The sequence below is a fragment of the Gallus gallus genome, chromosome 2 (assembly GCF_016699485.2).
Source record: "Gallus gallus isolate bGalGal1 chromosome 2, bGalGal1.mat.broiler.GRCg7b, whole genome shotgun sequence".
Lineage (NCBI taxonomy): Eukaryota > Metazoa > Chordata > Aves > Galliformes > Phasianidae > Gallus > Gallus gallus.
This window is the reverse complement of record NC_052533.1, coordinates 134,152,876-134,179,230: the sequence shown is the minus strand read 5'-3', so window position 1 is coordinate 134,179,230 and position 26,355 is coordinate 134,152,876.

Genomic DNA, 26,355 nt, shown 5'->3' with positions numbered 1-26,355 from the left:
AACAACTTCCACCTGAGGATATCCTTTGAAAATATCCAAATGTCAATATGGAGATAAAGATCATATAGTGAAAAAAAAAAAAAAATGGGTTTTGTTATGATGAAACACATGATTCTCACTGTTTTCCCAAAAACTGAAAGATAAATGACACAATTATCCCAGTCTGTTACTGAAATGACAGATTTGTAGGTAATATAACAGCCTGCTTTAGCAATGAGTTTCACAGCTGTGGCACGATTAGAGCAAGAGACGGCAGGCCTGCTCTCACCACAAAGATGGCTACATGGAGCATTGTTACAAATAGCTAAGTGCCTTCTGATGTCTTATTAATATGCTCATGCAAGAAGAGAACAGAATAGACAAAAGAGCTGAGTCTGTTCCCTTTCATGAGAAACACGGGAAACCACCAGGCAGAAAACAAAGGACACCTAGAGTTCCCTCCCTTTAAAATATTTCCCAATTAAAATGTTAAGCAAATACCATTGGTCTCAGACTGTTTACACAAGGCTGGTCTTGTCAAAGAATAAATGCTGGCAGGGCAGACAAGAAAATGCCAAACTCTCTCATCTTCTGTATACCTGTAAAAAACTGCATAATTAACAGAACAGCAACTTTAGACAGGCCCCAAGGGCTAGAACCTTCGACCCTGCCATCATTGCTGCCATGCTTACCTCCAAAAGGCAGAACCCCCAATTGTTTTGCCAGTTTCTTCTTAATCCTGCTAGTCCCTAGATAGCCAAATTGCCACATCTTCATCAGTGACACTCTCCTAGTTCTTAAATCCACATTACCCCTGGACCCTGGCTACCAAGAGCCCAAGCAGTGACACCTCCTCCACATCTCCACAGTGTGACCAGAACTGGACAGTCCACGCTCTCAAATGCACCCTTGAATGAAACTCAAAAACTGTGGTTTGTTGCCTCCTTTTCCCAGCTGTGCGAGTAGTGGCACAGCTGCCACAAACGCTGTAGATGTATTTTCCCGTCCTCATGAAATGATAACTTGGTTGCTCTTGGGAGCCCAGCTTGAACTATGGCTTTCCCTGCTTTCTCTAGACATTCTTAGTGGTTGGGACATCATCAGGAAAGCAAGTGCAACCTCTGTTCTTATGGCCAACACATTAATTTTAGGAACATAGAATTACAGAATCATTACATTTGGAAGAGACCACTCAGATCATCTAATCCAACCATCAACCCATCCCTATCATGCCAACTAAACCATGTCCTTCAGTGCCACATCTGCATGTTACTTGAAAACCTCCAGGGACAGTGACTCCACCACCTCCCTGGAAGTAAGAGGGCTGTAAAGCCACTGTACTGCAGAAATGACCTCCATCAGGCATACAGGGGGATGGAAGAATGGTGGGTTTTTTACTCTCAAGAGAGGGGGGTTAATATTTATTAACAATTAATATACATGTACATGTACACATATAACTAATTTGTGTGCAAACAGGTATAGATGGCCATCCACCATATCAAATACACATACATGATATTTTATTAAATATATCATTATGATTTAATAATAGCTGGAAAGATACCTTTAGATTTGGTGGCATGCTCTACCAACATAGCAAAGCAGAAATGCTGACAAACCTAAAAGCTCTGGACTCAGTAAGCAATTACAAGAGATAAGCAGAATTTAAACACTTTGGCTTCTGAATATTCATACAACTCAGTAAATATTATGCATTTATAAAAAATCTATTGCGATCCTTCCCAGAGACAGAGGACAGACAATGCCTGGCTGGTTTAATCAGCTTCTCTACAAGTAAATGACTTCTTAAAAATGCAGAGTCAGTATCTCCAGACATCACTGGGAGAGCTGACCTCTTCTAAGCATGCTGTATGTCATACTCTGTCTGTACTGGCCCAATAGCCTAATACTCTCTTTAGCCAATTAAACTGTGCATATAATAGGTTTCCCTTGAAGGTGCTGTGAAAGGCTGAAAACTGTGTGTGAAGATTTTAACAGAACCTTTTGGCTCTACTCTTTGATATTTTTTTTTTCCGATTGGTTGTTTTTTGCTTTTTTTTCACAGGATGTGTGAAAAAAGGTACAAAAAGGAACTAATGACTGAGAAATAGGCTAGTCTCAGCTGTTAAGCTGATTTCATTAATGCTAACATTGAGAGGTCTTTGCTGTTGAAATTTTTAGGAGAAAACACCAGATGTTTTGGGATGTTTTTCCAAATTTGGCGTGGTGAAAAAACAACATTTCTGCTTTCTTTTAATATCTAATTTCTGTACTTTGTTTCAGGAATAACACAAAAGTGATTGCCTAAAAATCTCACTGTGAAATATACATATTTGTAAAAAGCTTACCCAAAACTAAATCTAAGTATTTTCTTTTAAAACAAAGTTTTACTTCAGTAAAACAGGAGGCTTACATCAAAGGAACATAGAATTACATTTTCTTATTTTGTGGCTATAAAGTTTAACAGCTTACATTTTTTTAAGAACTTTTTACTTCTGTTCTCTGGGTAAAGGCTAATACAAATGCACTGAGATATTCCAGTCGTACGTATCATTAATAATAAGTTTCTTATTTAAAAACACTTAATGGCAAGTCTAAAGGGCAACAGGTAGCTAACTAAGTTTACTCAGTAGCAAGGAAGATACTGCTTTTTATGAGAAATTATTGAGCTGAGCTCCCTTTTTAGTCAATGAGATTACCATTCTTGGCAGTCACCAAGGTGTTTCAATTGTCCAGTTCTTAACGTGACTTTGTAATTCTCATTATTAATTTGCTCTTGCTTAATTTTATTTTATACCATTACCTTTACATTTACTTGTCTTCAGAGAACTACTTTGGGCTGTATACTACTTAAATAACTTGGTTACTCTAGAAATAATATCTGCTAGATATTAAATCTGACAACAAATATTTATTTGAGTTTTCTTTCAAATTTGTCCTGGCTTGTTAGAAAGTAGCCCAGAATGAGTCAGAGGCAAGATCAGGGTAATTTAAAGTAATTTTCTTTTATTATGTCTGGTTCTTTTATGGGAAATCCTTTCTTTGGAGGGATCTGCAGCAGAGCATTGCTATTCTGATTAAAACATTAGCTTAGACTGGTCAGTTCAGACCTCAGTCCAAGATTTGAGACTAATCTTTTGTGTTTTCCTTTTTTCAGTAAAAATAATAAAGTTTCTTATTGCATTTTTCAGCTGCATATGTAGAAAAAAATCTTAATACAAAATAAACTTGCTACAAATGAGTAGATAATTATTATTAGTGATATCAGAGTATTGCTAGTGTTTAGATCTTTCTTCCTTGTGTTTTTTTATTTCTATTTTAATTTATTTTTTCTTATTATTGGGGTTTTTTTTGTTTGTTTGTTTTTCTGTAAATTTTGGGAAGGTTCAGTCATAAGATCAATGTTATGGCTATTTTTACAGCAATGACTACTATGATATAAATTATTTCTCTTTTTCATCTTCTCCTAGACACCTCTTTTACAAGAGCAGGTTAAAAAGCCCATCAAGAAAGACTGCTCTACAAGAAACATAGTTATGCTTTTTATTGTTTTCATTTACAGCAGTAGAGAAGAAAAGAGGAAACAATACTATATATCTTTCTATATAAATGTTCTGGAACAAATGTAAGTACAAGCTAAAAATAGGTACCATTTACAATATTTATTATTTTTTCATAACTAGATTATGAAACACATTTTATTTGGAAAAAAAGAACACTTTTATAAAGCATATTTACCCAAACCACAACCATCGGCTGACGTACCCTACATACATTTTATCTTTCAACAAATTGCAAAAATACTGGCACAGTGTGTGTAATTTTTTTTTTTTTCTCACAGTTTTGAATATAAAGGTAGTGCAAATGCTGGAATTAGCACTTGAGTTAAGTCTTCTGTTTCAAACAGTGCACTGTGAGCACCAAAATGTAAAACACTCAGAAAAGAGAAATACGTCTTTCCCAATATTAATAGACTGCTTTACAATTTGATAAGAAGCAGAAAAAATATTGTCTAAACCTATAAGCACTGACTTCCATGGAGCCTGGATTATTCCAACAACTTTTAGCAAAACGTTTTTTCAGAGCTTCAGAGAATCCTGCTATAGAATGTACTTACCGATCCTGCAGAATAAAAATGTCACATTTATAAAGGACTCAGAGTGTTGCATCTTTCTTACTCATTTGTTTTGTCCTCTAACAGCATGTGGGTTTCAAAGCCTATGTAAAAAGGACTCACTTGACCTACTTGAAAAATTTAAATAGGCAAGTGATAATAAACAAAACCTTTCTGATCTCTTCATATTAGTTTTTTTACTTGCATTTGCTAATTTTGAAAAGGCGCACTTTCCAAAACATCAGAACATTGGATGACATGGTCATGATTTATCTACTGATTTTCCTCTCAGCAAAATTGGAAACATATTATTGTTAAATTTTAAATGATCAGATCACTTAAAATTTTTGCATACAATCACAGCAATCTCAAGCATCCTGAAGAAATCAATGGTTTGTGTTTGTGTTTGCACTGAAACAACCATCCAGTGGACTTGTATATCAAATAAGACAGTACCACACTTCGAGATAGGAAAGAGGTAATAAAGACCACAAATTTGTGCTACATGCAATTGTTTTTGCTATTTTATATAACCCAGTGACACTAGATGATATTTTTAATTGTGAAATTGTTTGAGATAATGAAGTTCTGAAATTCTGGAGTAATTTAAGCAAGAATAAAAGGGGAAAGTTGACAAAATTATGTTGAGAGAGCTCTTTCAGCTTAGGTGTTGAGTAGCAGAAATGATGGAAGTATTTGTGAGAAGAAAAGGGGATCTGGAGATAATAGCTGAAATCATCAGCAGAGCAGGGAAATTTGTAATGAGTAAGCGTGAAAAGGAATTAATGCAGAGCATAAGCAGAGACTGTGTGTCTTATAACCTTGAAAACAATCACAAGAAAAAATGAACATGAGATGAAAATAATAAGAGATTGAGTTCAGTGACTCAGAGACTATAAAAAGGGAGGTGACATAGTCAGAAGACCAGGTTGATGACAACAGTCTCGACTAATTGAAGAGACAGAAATTAATATTAAAAAAAAAAAAAAAATTGTTTAGGTCTGTCACAATGAGACTATCTGTTCAGTTTAATTATAAGGTTCCTTACAGAAGATCTTCCTACAAACAACAGGCAAAGTAACAATGTCTTCCCTGTTACATATTTAGATCCATAAAACATGTTGCAGATAAACGCTATGCAGGGTACACATGGGAATGTTGCAAATGAATATTGACAGTTTCAAACAAATTATGCAATACAGTAGTCCGTAAAAATATTATTATGAGCTTGGGTTTTTATTTTTGATCAATTCAATCCAATCTGATATTTTCTATTTCCTGTCTAGAGTATCACACAGTTCTAATCCTCAAAGACTTACAGAAAGCTGTTAAAGACAAATTGAGGCTGGTATTTCTTGCCTCTATCTTTAAAAACCAAGCAAGGGAATTAACATCAATGGAACATTCCCAAGGTCTAATTGTCCAAGTTCTAAATACCCTTCCTAATTCCTGGAAACTACTGAATACTACATTCCCTGAATGGTCACATTTCCCTCAGCTGTAATTTTTACCCAAAGATGATCTCTCCATCTCAGTCTCTTCTCTCATCCTTAGATTCTCAGACTCCTGACATCCCCCACCCCAGGTTTGGACTTTTGTCTTCCTCCTACTCCTGAGCCCTTGATGTTCTTGCCAAGTCTGCAACCCAACCTAAGCCAGCAGGCTGGTTGGCACCTGTTCGGCCTCACTGTCTGCTTCTTTGCCTTTCAGTCATGGCCATGTCCAGATTCTCCCTGACCACAAAGATTTGATTCCAATTCCAGGCTTTAATCTTGTCCTGAAGTACTAGGAACCCTATTCTTTTTGGCTGGATAAGTAATTTCTCATTTCTGCTTGGACCCAAATTATCTTTGCCATCAGTAAGATGGTTACCAATTCCCACGGTATTAGCGATGGGTGAAGTGAAGTCATCACTATCATATCCTCATGAAAGGCAGGTTGTAAACCAATACAGAATAATAACAGTGGGTACAATGTGTAAGTTTACACTTATTGGAACCACTGTTTGCCTTTTGTATTTTTAGCTTGGGGCTAAAACCACACCCTGTCCTCCCTCCCCCGCCCCATGATGGGCAAACCCAACAGAAACTCTGCAAGTTGAAACTCATGGAGCTTCCTAGCCCTTCCATAATTATTTTTATCCCAGTGTAAGAGATGATTCAGTTGCCAGTTCTCTAAAGAGAGACAGAGATAAAGAGAGAGAACAAGAAGAGTATGCTAAATTACTGTTGAAAGTAATCCTTTCCACATGAAGTAGAAGATGGTGTTAGAGGACAGATGGTCATTGGAAGCTCAAAGGGAGGTACTTGAGCTGTGTGGAAAGGACTAAGGGTACCAGGTTTCTCCATTATCTGCAGCAGAACAGAGATAAACAGTGTTATGTAACCACTTAACCAAAGCTTTGAGAAGAATGCACGTGAGAAAAATGAAAGGAATAAGTACCAAGTTGTTCATATTTCCTTTTCCCTCTTTACAAAGGCAAAAGGAAGTACTAGCTGCACATAGAGTTTACAATATAGTTTACATTTTCAGCCTAAAATAGTTTAGGGGTAAAAGAGACGGAAGTGGGAGAATCAGTGAATAGGATTCAGTGCAGTACAGGTCTGAGAAAGGTCTGCAGCTTGGAACTGGTGTACTCTGCTTAGAAGAAATCATAAGATTTTCATTGAAGAGTGAGACAGATAGCAGTCACATCCCTGTGAGTAATCCGTGGCAGGAAAGAAACGCAAAGGCCAAAGCAAATGAAAAGTTTGAGGACAGTGAGCAAAGAAGAACAGATCTAGAAAAGATCTTGGTTTTGGTATAACAAAAAGCCAGAACTATATGGAGTCTGAACTATAGGTACTGTAATCTGAGGTAGCTGAGAGGGATTGTCAGAAGTAACTAAGAAGCGTTAGTCCTACTGACTGTTGCGTGGATGTGTCCACTTTTGAAATGTATTTGCAAGACTGGAAATGTAATGGAACTTCAATTATTTGATAAGGTTTATAACCCACTGCACCGTTCTTACACTGGTACCACAGGCTCAGCTGCTGCAGCTCACACAAAAGAGAATGTGAACTGGAGAAAGGTATCAAACTGTGGCCCCCAGTCTTAATGACAGCTCCATAAAATGAGAAAATGTATGTTTTGCACAATTACTATAATTTTTCTTTCTTTCATTGGTCAGAACAATCCCCAGTGGTGAACTATCCACTGATTCAGGAACTGAATTCTGGGGACAGTATGCACATAAATGAGTAGTCTAGAAAAAAAACAGCATGGATTTTTTTTTTTTTTTTTTTTCCAAAAAATACCTGGTTTAGTAGACTTGGAGATCATCGAATCATAGAATCCTTTGAGGTGGAAGGGACCTCTGGAGGCCATATAGTACAACTCCCAAACGTCTGCAAAAAGTTAATGTCCTGATCATCTTATTATATACCATACAATTTTCATATGGGATGTTAAAAGACTATTCAGTTAGTCAAGGGTGGCCTTTTTGTAAATAACTTCGAACTACTATGATTTGTCCCAGAAGGAGAGACAGTTTGTACGTAAATCTTTTTTTTGGATTATTTCCTGTTCTTTTAATCTTACAATGCGGCAGACAGTCCTTTGAGTACTATTACATGTGGAGTGACTTTCTAGCTTCATTCATTGCCAAATGCCTCCCTTATTTGAACAATAATAAATTTTACTCATACTATACACCTCAATAATAATTGATTTTGGCTACGAACAAATTACTTTTCTGTTTTGCAATGAGGATCTGGTCTTCTTACTCAGAAAGAGGCCATATTACTTCCTTGACAGGTTGCAATTGTCCCCTCATAAGTTTTGCCTTTGTTAAGGGAAAATATCTGCTGAACTTAAGACATTCCTCTTTTTAGAAGATAGGATCTTCATACATGACACATCTGTGAAATACTCACAAATCTGGGCCTAAATGTCATTGAATTAAAATGCGTGTTTCACCTTGGCCTTTGCCCAGCTGTGCAAAGCATTGCTTCTTAATGAATAGTGATCAGGCCTGAGACATCAGTAATAGAAAGATATGGAATCACCAGTTAGCACATGGCCTTGCATGAGCTCAGTGGCAGCTGTATCTTCAACTGGCCTATAAGTTCTACATTACCAGTGTAATTATCAGAATAGAAATAGTGACTAGTAAGGAGCTCCACATCAAACTACAAGTATGACTGTGCCTGTCTCCACACCAGTATCAAAAAGAATACCTAACCTCTGCACCACGAATCTGAAATAACCATATCCTAAGAGACGTGGACCTGTGTTTGAAGTGTGGGCAGTAAATAGGGTGGGGAAATATGGAAACAAGAATACTTCTTTTCTGAACCTGTGCCAACTGGTTGTCACACAAAAGATGGAGGTGGTTATGTTTACCCTGAAAATCACAGCCCCCTGTTGGCCACTCTTTATCTGAAGGAAAAGGGTTCTTGTGACTGCATGGGGGAACTGAAGTGTAGTAATAAAAAGATGACACAGTGGTGTGCTGGTTGGTAATGGCAGCCATTAGCAGCTTAGCCATGTTCCCAGTAGATGAGAGAGTAGAGAGTAGTTGATGAGTAGATGAGAGACATAGTTGATATTCACACCTGACATGGAATCCTGGCTTTCCTGACTGTGATATAGCAGAGGTGAATTTGAGTCTATTCAGGTGCTGTGTAAAATGGCCGTAGGCCATGGCTGTCACCTCTGCTTGTCACACCCTTCCTTTGACCTCTGCTGAGCTTCCTGCTCCTCTCTTACCTAGTTTCATGAGTACAAGCTCTTCTAATTAAGCTGATGCAGCAGGAGCAGTGTGGATGCTGAAGGGCTGTAAAAGGTACATTACTGAGGTGGAGTTGTTGGGTGATTGCAGTGCACAGAGGTCAATATTTAAAAGCAAACAGAAAGGGAGTGGCCAGAGGGACCTCGGGTGCTCTTTGCGGCAGAGCTGCATCCGTCACCTAGCATTAGGGAGAACCGAGAGGTTTCAGTGAGGATGAGCACGAGCAGCTAAAGTGAGGTTTGTTTCATGATGGGACCCTAAAGACTCAGGCTGGAAGGGCATGGCAGGAGCACAGTCCCAGAACCCTATCAAAAAGCAGAAGTCTCTGATGATGCAAGGCTTGAAACTTGCTTTCAAAAGAAATGCTGAATCACAGTTTTTTCTTAGTATCTGTAGTGGTAACACTGGTTAGCATGACCTCAAGGGGTTTCTTGTTCTAGGCACCTTAGCCATCACTCTTCTTGTGCTGCTCAGTACATTTTGCAGTAAGTTGTATTTTAATGAATTCTGCCTAGCTACAGCAAACTTTCTGTATTTTCTCTGTGCTCACATACTCTGGAGAAACTAGGTCTGGAGGAGAGAAATAATTATAAAATTTGCAGAAATATTTATTCTCCAGTTTTTCTGGTTTATTCACTAAAAAACCTCTCTCTGTTCCAATATACTTTAATTTTGCAAAAACTATTTGTTTAATCAGCAATTTAGCATGTTTTTTTTTCTGTTTTACAGTCATAACTAATAAAAGAGGCAAACCAGGGAAAAGATCAAAGCTGAAATCAAACTGATATTAGTACCAGGTTAATGAAGTGCCTGCTGGCAAAGGCAGAATATAGCAGAGAAATGACTCCATCAACAAAATCCAGGTGATTTTTTATCTACATTTTCAACTGTTATTAATAGTTTAAGCATTCTTATGTCTGATTCTGTCCAAGGGCTAGAAACATGAGACTCACTGGAGGGTTGGAATCCCCATCAATGGAAGATCCATGCAGTCCAGTACAGGCAATACTGCTCTAACTAGTTTCTCTCCACAGTCAAAGAGGACTAAAGAAATTTCAAACTGGCCAGCAGCACGTGTGAGAGATTTGAGCGTTGGATTCTGGACCTAGAACCAGGTTTAATATGCATAAACTTTCTCCTAAAGCAAAAAGCTTAATGTCAGATTTTAATTAAAATTTACAAATTATTAATAATTAAATATATAAATCAATAAATAAACAAAAAGCTCTCCCAAGAAGGAGTAGCTTGTAAAAGATACTTGCACCTTGATGCTGAGACGCATTTATGAATATTTGAGGATCAAAGGTATTTAGGCATCTTTATTCCTTTAGGCATCTTCTGCAGCCACTAGGCTTATACCACTTGAATGTAAGAGCACTGGCTAACAAAAGCCCACTTGACTTTCTTCTATTTATCTAGTAAACTATATTACAACCAGTACTGTTCTATTACTGATATTTATTCCTTTTTCTTGGAGTCTCCTTTTTTGTATTTTCCCATTCTCCATGTTTCCTTGTCCTGTTATATCATTATATTTTGTTTCAAATAAGTAACGAATGTTTGCTAACAAGTACAACTGATAACATGACATCAAACTGTCGGTAAAAAAATTTCTATGCTTATGAGTGTCATAGTAGTTTTAGGATTCTAGATGAAAGTGGACAAACACATCTTACTAGTGATTTCAAATTCAGTTTTGTTTTTTTTTTAATCTGAATGCAAAAATGCAATTTTAAAAAGTAAAATAACAATATCAAGCTAAAGAAAATATTCACTGCAGCTCTAGAGAGAATTTGATTGTTTGTAATGCTACAGATCTACCACTGTCTCCTTTCTGTGCATATACATGCATGTCTTGTTAAAGCTATTAACTTTCCAGACTTGGTGTGTATGCTGAATAGAATTGTCATGTATTGCCTTTGGCTGTATTTAATTTCCAAGGAAAGCTAAAAGAATGCAGTCTTGTCTTTCTGGATGGAGCTAAAACAAAAATAATACATATTAGCAACTGTCTACTGAGACAGAACCAAATGATACTCGCACTTTTTAATAAGTCCAGGTATATTTGAACAGAATGAATGTCTGTGATCAACAAGGAAAACTCTCTTTCTAATGTGGAGGCTGAACTGTAATCTGTAATATAGAAAGAACTACAAACTGTAGCAACAGTAGCAGAACCATTATTTTCATGCTTTCCTTTTTTTTTTTTTTTTTTTTTTACTTGATTTTGTTATCTTTTAGGGGAGGTCCTGGTAAATTTCAGGCTGTTAAGTACTATCTACTATACCACATATAATTCACATTTTCAATTTTTTTTTTCTCTCATTAAAGGTAAATCTTGCAGTTGGCATCATTAAGCAATTGACACATTTTGCTCCAGTGTAATTACCTTTACGACTCTGTTCGTAGTGTTCTTTTTATTCAGAATGGGAAATACCTGAAATAGTCTGGTAAATTTTACTACTGCAGGTGGGGAATGTCCAGTTTAATGGCCCCACTGTATTACTCTTTGTTATTCATGTGCGCCAAAAAATACACAGGATATAGATGGGGCTGAGTTAACTTTGCTGGAATTTCCTGACTTATTAATACTTGATCTTACATCCTTAATATTGTCAACGAACTGGCAGAAGTGGGAGAACTATGATGGTGTACCTTCATTTTGGTGGGTAAATAGCCAGAGAACTAAAAGTAATTTAATCTTCCTAGTAATCGGACAGACATCCATAATAGAGTCACATATATACATACGTACATATACGCTGTCTTGCTTATTTCATGGTCTACAAAATGTGAGTGAGAAGTGTGGTTTACATGACCAAAAAAAAAAAAAAAAAAAAAGCATTTGAGATTCTGATGGAGGACTGTGCTGTTCAATTATTCATTGTTCATGGACAGAACAATAAAATATATTTTAGGAGTCTGGTATATGGGCTATAATTGTGTTCAGCAAACAAATAGATCTTTGATTTGGTTCCACTGAAAACAATAATCCTTCAGATTAATTACTGATATCTGCCCCTTATCCAAGGAGATGTATATTACTGGGGCTTTTTACTGGATAGGATGGTTAGCTCCTAGATGTTATTACGAAGCATTAGTTATGTTGGTTTCCCATTTAATAGGACACAATTCTTCATGCAGATGTTTAAGAAAGCCTCACCCTGATACGTTTTTTGATTCCTAATGCCCAGAGCTGTATGGCCAACCAGGAGAGGCATGCCAAGACAAGCTCACTGACTCAAAGTAAATGACTTGCAAAACACCCTGGGAACACAAGAAGGGAAAACATCTGGGTAGGAAGCTATAGTAATAGTTGGTCAAAGAGAGAGAGCTGTTTTCAAAAGCTATTCATGTAATTCATTCTTCCTTTTTCTTCTTTTCTTTTTTTCTTTTTCCTTTTCTTTTTCTTTTTTCTTTTTTCTTTTTCTTTTTTCTTTTTTCTTTTTTTCTTTTTCCTTTTCCTTTTCTTTTTTCTTTTTTCTTTTTTCTTTTTTTCTTTTTCCTTTTCCTTTTCTTTTTTCTTTTTTCTTTTTTTTCTTTTTCTTTTTCTTCTTCTTTTTCTTTTTCCTTTTCTTCTTTTTCTTTTCCTTTTCCCTTTCCTTTTCTTTTTCCTTTTCTTTTTTCCTTTTCCTTTCCTTTTCACATTTGAAAAGTGCACAGCATTTCTTCTGTCATTGGTTTATTTTTTCTTCATGTTTCAATAAATCTTGGGTTTTAAGAGGTTACTGCTATATTGGTACTTTGTTGACAACACCCCCAAAGGATTTGTGAATGCCACAAACCAGTGTTGAGGGTTAATGGTTTCCTTAACCCCCGTTCCTTAACCCCCGTGTCACTGTTATTCCTTATTCGCTGGAACACACAGGAGGCAGATTAAAGCTGGCTGCCTGTATCCTGATGGGAGATGTAGATAGATGCAGGGCTTTTTCCTGCCTTCCCAAGGCAGCTGATTGAGGCCAGATCTGTGGTCCTGCACTGGATCTAATGATGCCCAGTAGCAGAACTCTTGGCAACACTGGTGTGATGTCTAATCTCTAGGAATCTGCAAAGAGGAAGGCTTAAAGCTATTTTTTGTGTCAATACAAAACTGCATATTGCTGCAGCATGCAAGATGCTTATTTAAACAGCAACTCCAACTAATGTGCCAAGATCAGAACCTTTGATGACTATCTGTGGGTAAGTGATGGTGATAACCGTTGAACCTATGTGCATACTGGTTGGTTTTTCTCACCATAGCCTCAGCAGCAGGATAATGACTCAGCATTTTTGCATATGAATATTCTGTTCTCCAAGTTGAATTTTAAACTCCCTCTCAGTACATCTGTCAACTGCATATGAGTATATGTTCTTGTGCCCTTTCATATGTTGTTGGCACAGATGCATTTCGTTGGAGGAGTTTGTTGGTGTTTTAGGAAGTGAGTCTGATTTAAAATGCAAACAGCAGAATAAATAAAACAAAATAAACAAACAAACATACCAAGAGAGTGTTTCCGCACTGGAAGCTGTACAGGGCTCACAATTTACACATACAATCTTTGCTTTCCTGCCCTCTTTCTCCCAGGTTTACTTGTCCCCATGGGAGATTGAATGTGTCGTGTAGTGAGCAGCATTTTACTGCTTAGATGGCAGATGCTTTCTGTCTAGAGGAACTCTGGGTGATGACAAGCTGGAGAATGTCTCTTCTGAACTTCCCCAAAAGTACAAGGACTTAATAGTTCAGAATAAGCCACTCAGAAAGAGCTTTCAATGGCTAAAGCAAATGTATTTTCTCTAGGTAACCCACTAAACTGATTTTCTTGTTTTTTTTCCTCCTTCTTTCTTAATGAGTCATTGAATATAAAGAAGCACATTATGGATGTGCTTACAAGCAAACAACTGCTCACCTCAAAAGCTTTGAGAATAAATATTTTACCTACTACTGATATTTATTTTCATATGTGGGAAAACTTTTAAATACTGTTTAAGATGTTTTCCTTGATGATGTGGGTTTAGCAGGGTTGCCAGAGTCCCATGCTTTACCATCAGAATGATAGCATACTGAAATGACTAATACAGCTAGCAGAGAATTTCGTGAAATGACATGTCAGACAGGTACTATTAAATATATGGAAGATGCTTTAGGGTACTCTTGTATTGCAACCCAATAATGACAGTAGCTGAACAACATCTGCAGATGGGATCTTGAGTAAGAGCACCTTGAGGAGAATGAAGTTTTTTATGATTAAAAAAAAAAAGAAAAAATCTCCTACAGAAAAGGACAACAGGTCATATTCAAATGTGTGAAATATTAGGAGAAGAAAAATAGGTCACAATATCCTGGAGTATCAGTCTTCTCTGATGTCACTAAATCCTCTGATCACCTTAACATTGGTCAGCTAGACAAATGTGAAACACTTATAGTCATACATGTACTGCTTACGTCCCATTTGATACTTAGATGGTCATGGGGTTTTGTGTCAACATTTTGATACAGAAAAAAACCTGTAAATTCATAAAGAACTTGCAATTCAAAATCTTCTCACTTCTCACCATCCCACTCCTTAGAAAATTTATTTTTTCTATCTTGATTATTGTAAAGAAAATATAGCACCATAGTATTTATGGTGGAGCAGAGAAAAAACTGCCTGTGAGAAAAGTTTAAAAAAACAAATACTGTATTTGAAACCTGAATGGAGCCTCTGATTTTTTTTTCCTATTGACTCCAATTAATTTTAATTTTAAGTTCTTTTTATTATGTTATTAAAATCAGAACACACATAGAATAAAGTTTGCTGTCTGCTCTAGTTCACAAAAATGAAAGCACAGCCTGTACTGAATGATAGAGTTGTGCTTTAATGTCCAGCCATGTGGTTTCTCCATGGAAAACTAATGAGTTAAAGATGAAATTCCTCTTCTAGTTTGCATATATCTTCTTGCAAGGATTCTGCTGAGCAGAAGTATAATTGGAGACTCTATACAATTGAGTCTTGTACTTTTTAATCCTAACATCATAAGCTACGAAACATCCTTCTTCCCACAAAAACGCAATGTTTTTGGTCCTACACATGCTCAGTTATGAACATTTTTTAAATAAAATAAATGTTCTCAAAAATATTAGGACCATTCCCCTGAATTTTATTTAATACCATCTGCAAATAGACCAGGCTAAAAAAGAGAGAAACAAAAAGATGTAACGTGAATCAAAGCTCAAAGAGAGGTCCCAGGTTTCTGTACTGGGGGCTTCACTCTTATTGAATCAAAAGAAAAAAAAAAAGAAGCAGAAAGCAGAGAGGAGTTTCCAGTCATGCTTCTCATACTGTTTTCACTTATTAAACTTCATTCTGAGTTCACAGGAGTGAGTTCACAACAGTCTCCCGATCTTTCATCTGTATCTGAAGTTGTATAAGCTGCATTCTGAGGTGTATTGAAGGTTGATGGAAACATTTATCTTGTACTCAACTATATGAAAGTGTGATATAGTGGCCTTATAATACCTGTGATGATTAACAAAACAGTGAAACCTTTGAAACTATGACCCTCCGCTGTCCTTTTTTTCTGCAGTTTAACTGAAAGGCCACAGACGATTCTCATTCTCAACTATTTCTGCACAGAAAGTATCAGGAACTTTTGTATCAAATTTAATACCAGTAGATATTTTTCTGCAATTATTATTTGTACATATGAGGTATAGTCAGAATTCTTGGTTTTAGGTCAGAAATCATCAGAGAGGGATGTTTTGGCTGAAGTTGGATTGCGCAGTACATTATGAGTTTTTATTTCTGACATGAGTTCAAGCATTCCCACAATACAAATAAAATAGGTGGTTTCCCACTGAGGTCGGTAGCCTTCGTCACAAGAATGTACCGATGTGATAGAAGATATGGCTCCTGCTAAAAATTCAACTTGCTCAGTCAGGAAGAACTGAGCCTGGAATAATGAAAGAATGTTGTAATTAGTGAACTGTGAATAATAATAATAATAATAATAATAATAATAATAATAATAATAATAACAGGCTGCTATTTTTCTTTCTCTTTTTTTTCTGAGTAAAGGCAACCAGTGATCTTTTCCTCCTTCAGGAATCACTGAAATGTAACCAGTTACATCTACTTCCATAAGCAAACCTTTATAGTAACTTACATTTCAACAATTTGCAAAGTTCTTGGAAAAAAAAAAAAAAAAAAAAAAAAGGATGCCACTTTGATAAGCCATGACACACTGCAGTTTCCATTAGGCTGATTATTTCACCTCTGGCAGATGGAGTTCACAAGTAATTCTTCCACTCCTATAACTCATGCAAATCCTAAATCTGGCCCAAAGGTTGGCAAAGTTTGTTTGCTTTGAATTTTTAAATTAGTTTAAGCACTGGTGCCACACAACGCAACTCCCAAGAAGATTCACATTTCTCAGAATGAGAATGCTATTTCTTACTTGAATTTATTAATTAATTTATTGCAGTGCAGATGACATCCCCAGGAATGACCCTGTTGCCATAATGATAATAAAGTTACTTACATCTAGTCATATTTGACAAATTTCTAACACAGATCAGCCTTCTATATTTGGACAATGTCTTTTGACATCAGTTGAATTACATCAAGGGTTATCTAGGTGCCAGCAGTAATGCAATCCAAGAAACAATTGGGATGGAGAACAAAATCTAATTGTAGCTTTTGTTTTCAAAGGGAGTAAAAAGAGTGTGCAGCAGAGAGACTATAACTGGTCTAGCTGGAGGGAGTCGTGCTGTGGGTCAAAGGGAATGTAACTGAGAAGCAGGGTTATTCAGACTTGAGATGCCTACATGGAACGTGAAAAACTGGGTTATTGATGTGTCATAACATTCCTGTGTGACCTTAGCAATCCGCAGGCCCAGTTTTGTAAAGAATGCAAGGTAGATAACTCCTAATTTTCATATATAATTAGTTATAAAACTAATATAGTGTGTGGCTACTGCTATAGCAAGCTTAATTATCTTCATTCATGACTGCTTTTCAAGTATGAGTTTCAAGTGTTAGCATTAAATTTACCTTAATTTTAAGTCTCAATCCTGCACATATTTATTAGTGCTTGCTGTTATGAGTAAGTCGTTACCTAGCAGAAAATATTAGCTACAGTGGAATTATTCCACTCCATCAGTAGTGAGTGCTATCATAGAAGGAAATGTTTTCAGAGTTTTTATTTTAGTTACATTTCTATTTTAGTTACAAGTATATATACATATAGGTCATTACACAAGTACTTATAAATATGTATATATTCACACACACACACGTTTTTATAAAATTAATTTCTAACTACATTTTGTACCTATGTATTCTTCATTACCCTTCTCCAAGTTTCTTCTTTTTTTTCCCCATTAATGCATCCTCTTAATTCTCACTTTCTTTAAGGTGTAACTAGAACACAAAACAACATGTTCTCTTACTATATTAACAGATCTCTCCCCCTGAGATGGAGTTGTGGAAGAACACTAAGTAACTGAAGTCCCATGTTTTCAGGACATGCCAACTACGAGTACAGTAATTCTTTTTATTCTTTTTTTTTTTTTTTGTCTGCATTTTTAAATTCAGCAATGCCATTTTCTAAGGCTGAAATGCAACCCGGAGGCCAGTTCAGACACGGTGTGATGCAGGCCAGTTGAATTGGCTGGTGGTTCTACTGTGGATGAGTTAAAGAAGGAATCACCCGAAGCAATGGTAGCTCTCAGAAGGGGGCCTGCCCTTCAACAGTTTAAAGCCTTTGAAGAGAGATTTCCTTTGAGCAATGTGAAGTCTTTGTGGTGATGGGAAACATACATTTATAATTACAGAAGAACACAGTGTACAGTAGGAATAGTATAAAAGCATGCGATTTACAGTGTCTAAGGAGAAGCTTTGATGTAGAGGGCCCCACTGACCTAGTTTGCTGCTGAAAGCCCTAAAACCATGAGGCCGACTGACTGAAGTTACAGGGATGCAGGCTGTGAACAACATCCTTCTGCTTCTGCACTGCCACCCCATACTAAATGAATATTCTGTTGCAAAACTGACTGTACAGAAACACTATCCAAATAAACAGTAACTGTGCATAAAAACATTAATAAAGTTCACACTGCTTCTCTGGGGAAAAAATGTGCTAAAAAAGAACCATTGTGATCTAGCATGCAGGCTGGGGAAAAGATTTATCTGGGAAGATTGTTTTTGGAAAAAATGGCTGAAAACTTCATGCCAAGACAGCTACCCCTGGAGAGAGAGGGAGAAAAAATGAAGGAAGGGAAAAAAAAAAAAAAGAAACAAGAAGGAAACAAGAAGATGGTAATCTCTGTTAACAAGGGAATGAATACATACCCAAGAAGTGATACTTATTCACAATGAGTAAGATATCAGGGACCATACAAGACTGTGTTCAATAATATCAACAACATGACATAGGAAGGGTGATGTATCTTTACCTTCAAGGTAAAGACCCGGGACTAGATATTAGATACTCCCCTCTGTAGGAAGAGCAGAAATGGTAAGAAGAGAATTAAAGAAAACACTGGCTACCATGTTCCCAACAACACCCCAAACTGTTCATATAAATACAACAGTAACAAGGCTTCAGCAATACCTACCAAGGGACAGTGGTCAATTCATGGTCTGTTGGACAAAGTTGAAAAACAAACAAACATGGGAGATCATATAATTGAGAGAATGAGTTTCACAGTAGTCTCTAAGAGACATGTCACACTTTATATGTGAAAAATAATGTATTCTTTATCCCATCCAGACTGTGTCTTGATCACTCTTCTTGAGTTTCAGATCCAAATTTGGATGCTGAGTTAAGAGGAGGTGGGTATCTGGGGGTTTGGCTACTGACCACATCTAAATAATATTATGCTGAGGTAGCGCTGTCTGCCTTATAATCACTTTGCCTGTGGGAGAGGGCCAATCTGAGGGAGGTCACTGAAATTAAAATGGAAAACTTAATTACATAAAAATAATATGGGTGTGTTGGGTGCTTTGTTGGTGAGGATGATGTAGGAAAAGAAAAATATAAATGTTCAGCAAGAGCTATTTATAAATCTTACCTAGTGGGAGTAATAGACAACAAAGGATAAATCAGTGCCTGTTAAGCAATGCTTGTGCCTGCACAGAAACAAATTTTTAGTTCAACCTGAGACCTAATAAATGTAAGGTACAAAGTGTGGTATGTGAGATGCCTTGAGAATCTCACTGCCTATAATTCTGATGCTGGTTAGGTATCCTGTAGTCAACTAACCAGTCACTGACCTGATCACAGAGTAGAATAAGCCTTAGGCTCTTCTAGGTTTGCAGCTGGCATCCAAATATCACAGTGCACCAACCACTCGCTGTGGTTTCACTGCAGTACTTCTGGTGCCCGCGCGTTATGCCTGTTCTACCAATATAACCGAGTCTTCCGCAACACAACAAATAATAAAATCAATTTGTCCATGCTTAGAAAATTTTTATTCGGGTCTTGGTGGTCCCTTAGCTTTTGGTTTAATTTATTGTAAATTTAGGTCTATTTCAGAGTAGAAAGTCACTCCCAGATATAACTACCAATCCATGGTCATCATCCACTTGACTTGCCCCCACACCCTTTCAGCTGCTCAGCCCAGATCTGTCTCTACTTCCATTTACTGTCAGCTAAGACTGGAGAAGTCCTTGTCCTACAGTCAACATCACCATTGCCACTACCCCATGAAACGTGTGCCATTCATTCCTAGTTTACAGTTGGTATTTGACCTGCCTAGGTTAATCATCATTCTTAATTCTTCCACTCTTAGGAGTCTAAAGATACACTCTAAAGATAGAGAGACTAATATAACTTCTGTGAACATAAAAATAGAAAGCATATCTTTCCATCTGTCATATTTTTCTCTTAAAGGAAGCCTGGGCTGAACACAGTCATTTTAACTTGGAGTATATGGAAATCTAAGCTTTATATCTGGACCAGTGAATAAACAAAACGTGGAACTGGGAGTCATCCATATTAAGTGAAATTTCTTATTATGATTTTTATTTGTAACCACAGGCTTTTTTCTTTCACAGACTCTTGGCAGATCCGAAGGTTGCCATCCTTGTGAGCCTTTAAAAGATTTTGCCACTGAATGTTTTATGTTTCTTACCTTCCTTTTTAAAGTCTGACCCTGGTTATTATACAACCAACTACATCTACATTCTAGAGAACAGCCACTGTCTTTGTTAGTGGCACTGAACTGGAATAAAATGATCATAATTACAGATAGAGTTATCATATGAGCTGAGCTCAGAAACAGGTCTCAGGTTTTCTTGCATTTGTGAGTAGACTCAAGGCCAAACTCACCTCTATTCAGATGCAAGTTTTAGATAAATTTTGTATGAAGAGGAGGCATGTAAATTCTAATACAACATATAGCTTATCTGCCTTGATGGCAGTATCACATAATTCATGCTGAACAGACAATACAATCAGAAAGGCCCTCATAGAGACACTCAAGTATTGCACATGGTATGGGCATAGTCTTGCTGAGTGGCATGTGGATCTGTATCCCTAGAGATACACCCCTAGGGATACCTACTAACTTCTAAGGGTCCTGAAATTCTGGAGCTGGGCCAGAATCACACATGATTTCAGCTTGTGGCCTCAGCGTATCTCATAGCATAAGCAATTTCTGGCTGTGTGTTCAGAGAAACGCAAAGGATAATGCAGAGTATAAAGTGACCAGCTAATTATACAGGCTTTGCCCTTCCCCTGCCAAAATGCCTCACGCTGTCACATATGAATTTGCCTTTGGTCATTCACTTCAAACCTAACATCTCTGTCTCCAGAAACAAGCGTACAACATTAGGATTCACATCTTTCTTTGGAGTGTCTTGATTTTAAGCAAGCATAATTACTTAATAAGCCTATTTCTCCACAAATAGAAAAGTGCATGTTACAGGAAACCATCAAAACAATTAAGAAAGACACAACATGGCTTGCACACTGACTCAGCACCAAGGAAAGTTGGAGGTATGTGAATTGCTCAGAAATAGGTGTTAAAATCATAATAAGACTGAGCAAGGAAGAATTTAGCCTCTATAATGAAAGCTGGCCAATGCATGACACAAAGTCAATTTCAAGAAAACACCCTTCTAACAATCAGTGATTCTATTGAGAAACAGCATATCTGTCCATACTTTTGGAACTGACAATTAAGAAAGAAGTTATTTTCTTAAGGCCCAGAGTGAAGTGTTATTTTATACTGTGCATTTTAGTTTTAATATTTTATATATTTTTAGAAATGTGAAGTACTTGATCTTTACCCCTAGGCATCAGAAATTCTCCAAGAGTGACTATATACAATGCTGATGAATTACTGCACGCCTTATGAAGCAATGTTTTCTTTCTCCATTTCATATCTAAGAAAGTTGAGGCAGGAAAAGATAAGTGAGCTCCAAAATCTATTGATAAGTGAGCAATAGATTTGGCAAGACAGGATTTGTGGGTCATAAACTGAAGTCATTGAAAGGGTGCTTGGACACTTCACAGATAAGCGTATGTATGTATATACATACATAGGTTATTATTTGCTGTTAAAAGAAGAATAAACAAAAACTCAGCTGGACCAAGGTTTTTATGTTGAGCAGCAACATGAAGTGTCTCAGTGAAAGATATCTGAGACATGTCAGTCTGAAGTCTCAAGCTGGCTGCTGTTTAGAAGAGGAAGTCTCAGACTGCATAGCCACAATACTGATGCATCCAAATCTTTTGAAAAGCTGGGCTTAAATATAGCCTTTATAGAAATAAACTTAATTTTTCTGAGTCCCACTCTACTGACATATCCCACCTCTACTTCCTGTGCCTTGTTAGCATAGGATTGCCTTCACTTCCTTTTTGCTTCATATCTCCACTTAACATTTTCTAGGCATCACTGAGAATAATACCAGATCCTATGGCTCCATGCATGGTACTTACTGTAGTATCTTCAGTGTGCAGTGTGCTGTAAAGTGCCTACATCCTTAACACTTCAGGGTTGTACAGCCCTGAGTCTAATTTAGCCTCAGCACAGTGACATAGAGCATGGAATATATTGTTGCTAGGTCTAGAGCTAACACGCTGAGAGTTAAATTGACTACATGGTACAAATGCACCCTATGTAGCTGTACTCATATGGTGCTGTTTGAAGCTATTAATTGCTTCTCTTTGGAGTCTGTTGGTATGATCTAGGACAGCAACTCTCTGCAACTACTGCCAAAGCAGGGAGTCCAGAGGACTTCTCCCATTCACAGTAATAAAATGTTTTTGGTTTTTTTTCTCAAGAATTTGCTTTTTATAAAGTGAGGAGACAGGAGACCTGCTCCACTGTAGTTCTCTCTTTCTATATCTTTTCCCTTGGGGATTTACATAGCGTTTTATGGAAGTGTTTTAACTTTACTGGGATATTTTTCTGAGTTACCCTTAAGTAACCTTTTTGAGCTCATTCATGTTCTCTGTGGTAGGGTGTTATAATTTTGGACATGCAACAAACCAATTAAGAGCTGAAAATAGAATGTACAAGTCTTTTTTTCTCACTACAGTTCAGAAAGGAGGTGACAAACTGCTCCATAGAGTTAGAATAATCAGTGTGGTTCCCTCAGAAAGCCAGGACAAGTGCTCACAGTGCCATTGTGATAATGTCTAAAGGCCCTAAATAAAATTTAAGCCTTGTTTTGTTGAGGATGAACAGCTTCTGCTCTGAAGAATTTTTAATCCAAGACTTGAAACGTACGGAAGTATTGTTTTTATGCAAAGAAATAAACCCCAAATTAACACATGCACACAAAAGGAAAAAGAAAAAGGCTTTTTTTTCTATTATATTTTCCCATTATTTCTACAATTTAGGAATAGAAAACTGAGGCGAAAAAGGGCTACATAATTTGTTCAAAATCATACAGACCTTCTGATGAAGCCAAATTTTTGCTGTCCTAATCCAGTGCTGATCTACAAGACCATCCTTCCTCTCACCTGCAGCTGTTTGTGAACATTCAAACCAGGATGCTTGCTAACCAGAAGTTCTCTCAGTTAAGAACTTCCTTGAGGTCGCAGATGCCTGTAGCACATTTCTACAATCTGAAGGTATCCATCTAACTGCCAGCACAACCATTCTTACACTGTCAATGTATTTTTTAGGTACTTAAGCAGAGGTGCATAACTCCAGTAGCTGCTAATAATATTCGTCAGACCTTTCACTTGTACACATGATATTTCCATACTTCCCCTTTTCAACTTGTATTTTACTGCAATATTGTCCCACTTCATTACTTTTCACAATTACTACCAAATAAGCTTTCAAAAGGCATACTCTCAAGTTATCCTTCCAACTCTATGTTCATGGTCTCCAAATACATAATTTTGCTCCTTAATTGCATACCTTATCCCAGCAGCTTTGCATACAGTGTCCCCAAGCCATCTGCCTCATTGAATGGGATATAAAGGTCCCAGTGGGGATCCTGCAGAGTCACAAAACCTCCATGCACAACACCTGTGTGTTTCTGGAAACTGTTGCTGGCAGCTGCCACTTATACTTTTTGCTGGGCATAGACCCCAAGGGATATGCAACTACCAACAGCTGTTTATTTAAGATAGTTTTATACAAGATCAGGCAGTACCACCAACATGCTGCTCCTCTAATAGGAAGGTACCAAGATCTATCACTACACAGGAAGTTCTTGCTGTTGGCAGACTGTTACATCACTCAATAAAAGTTTGCAAGTATATTCTGCCACACTTTATGTCTTGGCAGATTACTGATTCCGGAAATAAAGCTTTGCAAGCATATCCTTATACGCAGCAGCTGATAAAGTGTGGTGCTATGCACAGCACTGACTGCCTTTTCCAGTTCAACTATTGCTTTTATCCAATAAAACTTAGATTGTTCCTGATTCATGCCAATTTCATCTATACTGAGTTTTGCCAAGACTGAACTCAAATTTAACTGCTCTCCTATGTGGTATAGAAACACAGCAATACAGGATATCCTATGCTGGAAGGGACACATAAGGATCGTTGAGTCCAACTGCTGGCTCCACACAAGACCACCCAAAATTCAAACTGCATTTCTGAGAGTGCTGCCCAATCACTTCTTGACATCTGTCAGCCGTGGGGCCATGTCCACTGCCCTGGGGAGACTTCCAGTGCCCAGCCAACCTCTTGGTGAAGACCGTTTTCCTAACACCCAACCTGACTCTCCCTGACACAGCTCTATGCCATTCTCCTAGATTCTTTTGCTGTCATCAAAGAGATCAGCACCTGCTCTTTCACTACCCTCATGAGGAAGCTGTAGGCCACCATGTGGCCTCTCCTCAGTCTCCTCTTCTCTGGGCTGAACAAATTAAGTGGCCTCAGTCATTCCCCACACATCTTGCCCTCCAAACCCTTCACCATCTTTGTCACTTTCCTTTGGATGCCCTCTAATAGTTTTATGACCTTCTTACAATGTGCTACCCAAAACTGCATACAGGTGAGACTGCTGAGCAGAGTGGGACAATCCCTTCCCTCACTCAGCTGATAGCGTTGGGCTTGAAGCACTCTAGGGTATGGCTGGCCCTTTTGGCGGTAAGGGCACACTGTCTCATATTCTACTTGACATCAACCAAAACCTATAGATCCTTTTCTGCACGACTGCTCTCCAGTCTCTGGTACCCCAGTTTGTACACATATTCAGAGTTTCTTTGTCCCAGGTGCAGAATCTGACACTTTCGTTAAATTTCATGCTCTTGGTGCTTGCCCAGCTCTCAATTCTGTCTGTACCACTAGTAAATCAGAAGAAGTCAGTGATGTCTCATTAACATTTTTCCTATTTAACTTTTGAATTCTCATTGCAAAGGTAAAAGATGTATGATGAATTTTAAATATCAAGAAAATTGTTGAGGTATATTTGAACTTAGGTTTCAGATCAGTGCACAGCAGAGAAAAAAATCTAAGAACACTGTGCCAAGAGAAGCTATTGTTAAAGCACAAAAATGTTAGTCTAAAATTACATGTATTCCAACAACAGCTATCAAAGAGATTTCTGAGGGGCAAAGATACACATACATCATGTCTTTCAGCATTATAAGGAACAATTTGAGAACAACACTTTGAAAAATAATCCAATAAGTATGAAATTATCAACATTAAATAGGTGAATATCTTTTAGGGCCCGGATACTTAGAGTTTAACACCCTCACATCTAGGTGACAGGTCTCTTCAGTGCACACAGCTCAACCCATCCTTCTGTGTTGAACATATCCCAGAGTAAGGGCACTGATATGCCCCAACTTTGTTAGTGTCTGAGCTAAGGTCACTTCACGCTACAAACACAAGAACAGAAAATGACAAAGAAGTGTTTGGCTCTTTCCTTTCTTGATTTCCTCTCCGAAGAGGAGGTTCATCACTGAAAACAGAAAGGCTCTTACAAGTTGTTTGTGCCCTCTACAACGGGCATTGCAGGTTGTCCATGCCCCCTACAATGGGCACAGAGTTAGTAACCCCAGAAACACACACATCATAAACTCTTGCCAAAAGCAGACAAACTGCCTGGTAGCCTAAAGAGCCCTTCTTTGTCCACAAGGCAGAACAGTTTCAGCCAATAACAGGCATCTCTGGAGATTTGTTAGTGCTCTCCTTTGACAAAGTAGATAAAATTACTAATGCTTGCTCTGAGCTGTATTCAATTGATGTAGTATCTCAAAAGAGAGAGACTGTGCAGCATTTCTGGGCCTCTGTTTCAATATTTCAATCCCTCACATAATTTCTTTACTGCAGCTTGTGCCTGTTGCCCTTTAAGCCTTGGCTCTGGACCACCAAGAAGAATATCAATCTATAACCGTCTGCAACTACCTATTAGGTAGTTAAAAAAAGCCCTTACATGCCCCCTTAACCTTTTTATCTCTGGGATAAACAAACCCAGCTCCTCATATACCAGGTGCTTTTGTGTCTACAGTTCATCATATACTACACACTCTGTACTGTTAATCATCTTGTCCCTACATTGAACTTGCTTTCATTTGTCAGCCTTATACTGGGAACCCAGAAGTAGGTATAATTTTTGAAATGTGGCCTCAGTTGCTAAAAAGAGAAGAATAATCGCTTCCTTCAACCTGTTGGTTACACAGTTGTGATACAGCCCAATCTACTATTAGTGTTTATCCATACTAGAAGACCACAAGTGCTAGTTTACATTCAACTTGCTGCTCAACAGGATCCAGAGGTCCTTTCTTGTCAAGGTGCTTTCCAGGTGGACAGTTCCCACAGCCTGTTATAACCCTGTGGGTTTATTCCTTCTCATGCACAGTCTTGACACTTGCCTCTGTATATTTTTGAGAGTTACCTTAGAAATAAGATCATAGGTCAGTTCTCAAGGAAGACACTGAAGGTAAGCAGTGTTGGGTAAGACATAAGGCCCCTTGCCTGCTATTTGAATGGATGTGAGACTTTGGGTATAAGACAGATGATGAAGAAGATCATTATAGGACTAAATACAGGACAGGTATTTGAGCAAATTCAGTGATCTCACAAGTAATCCATTCTGATTCGGCCA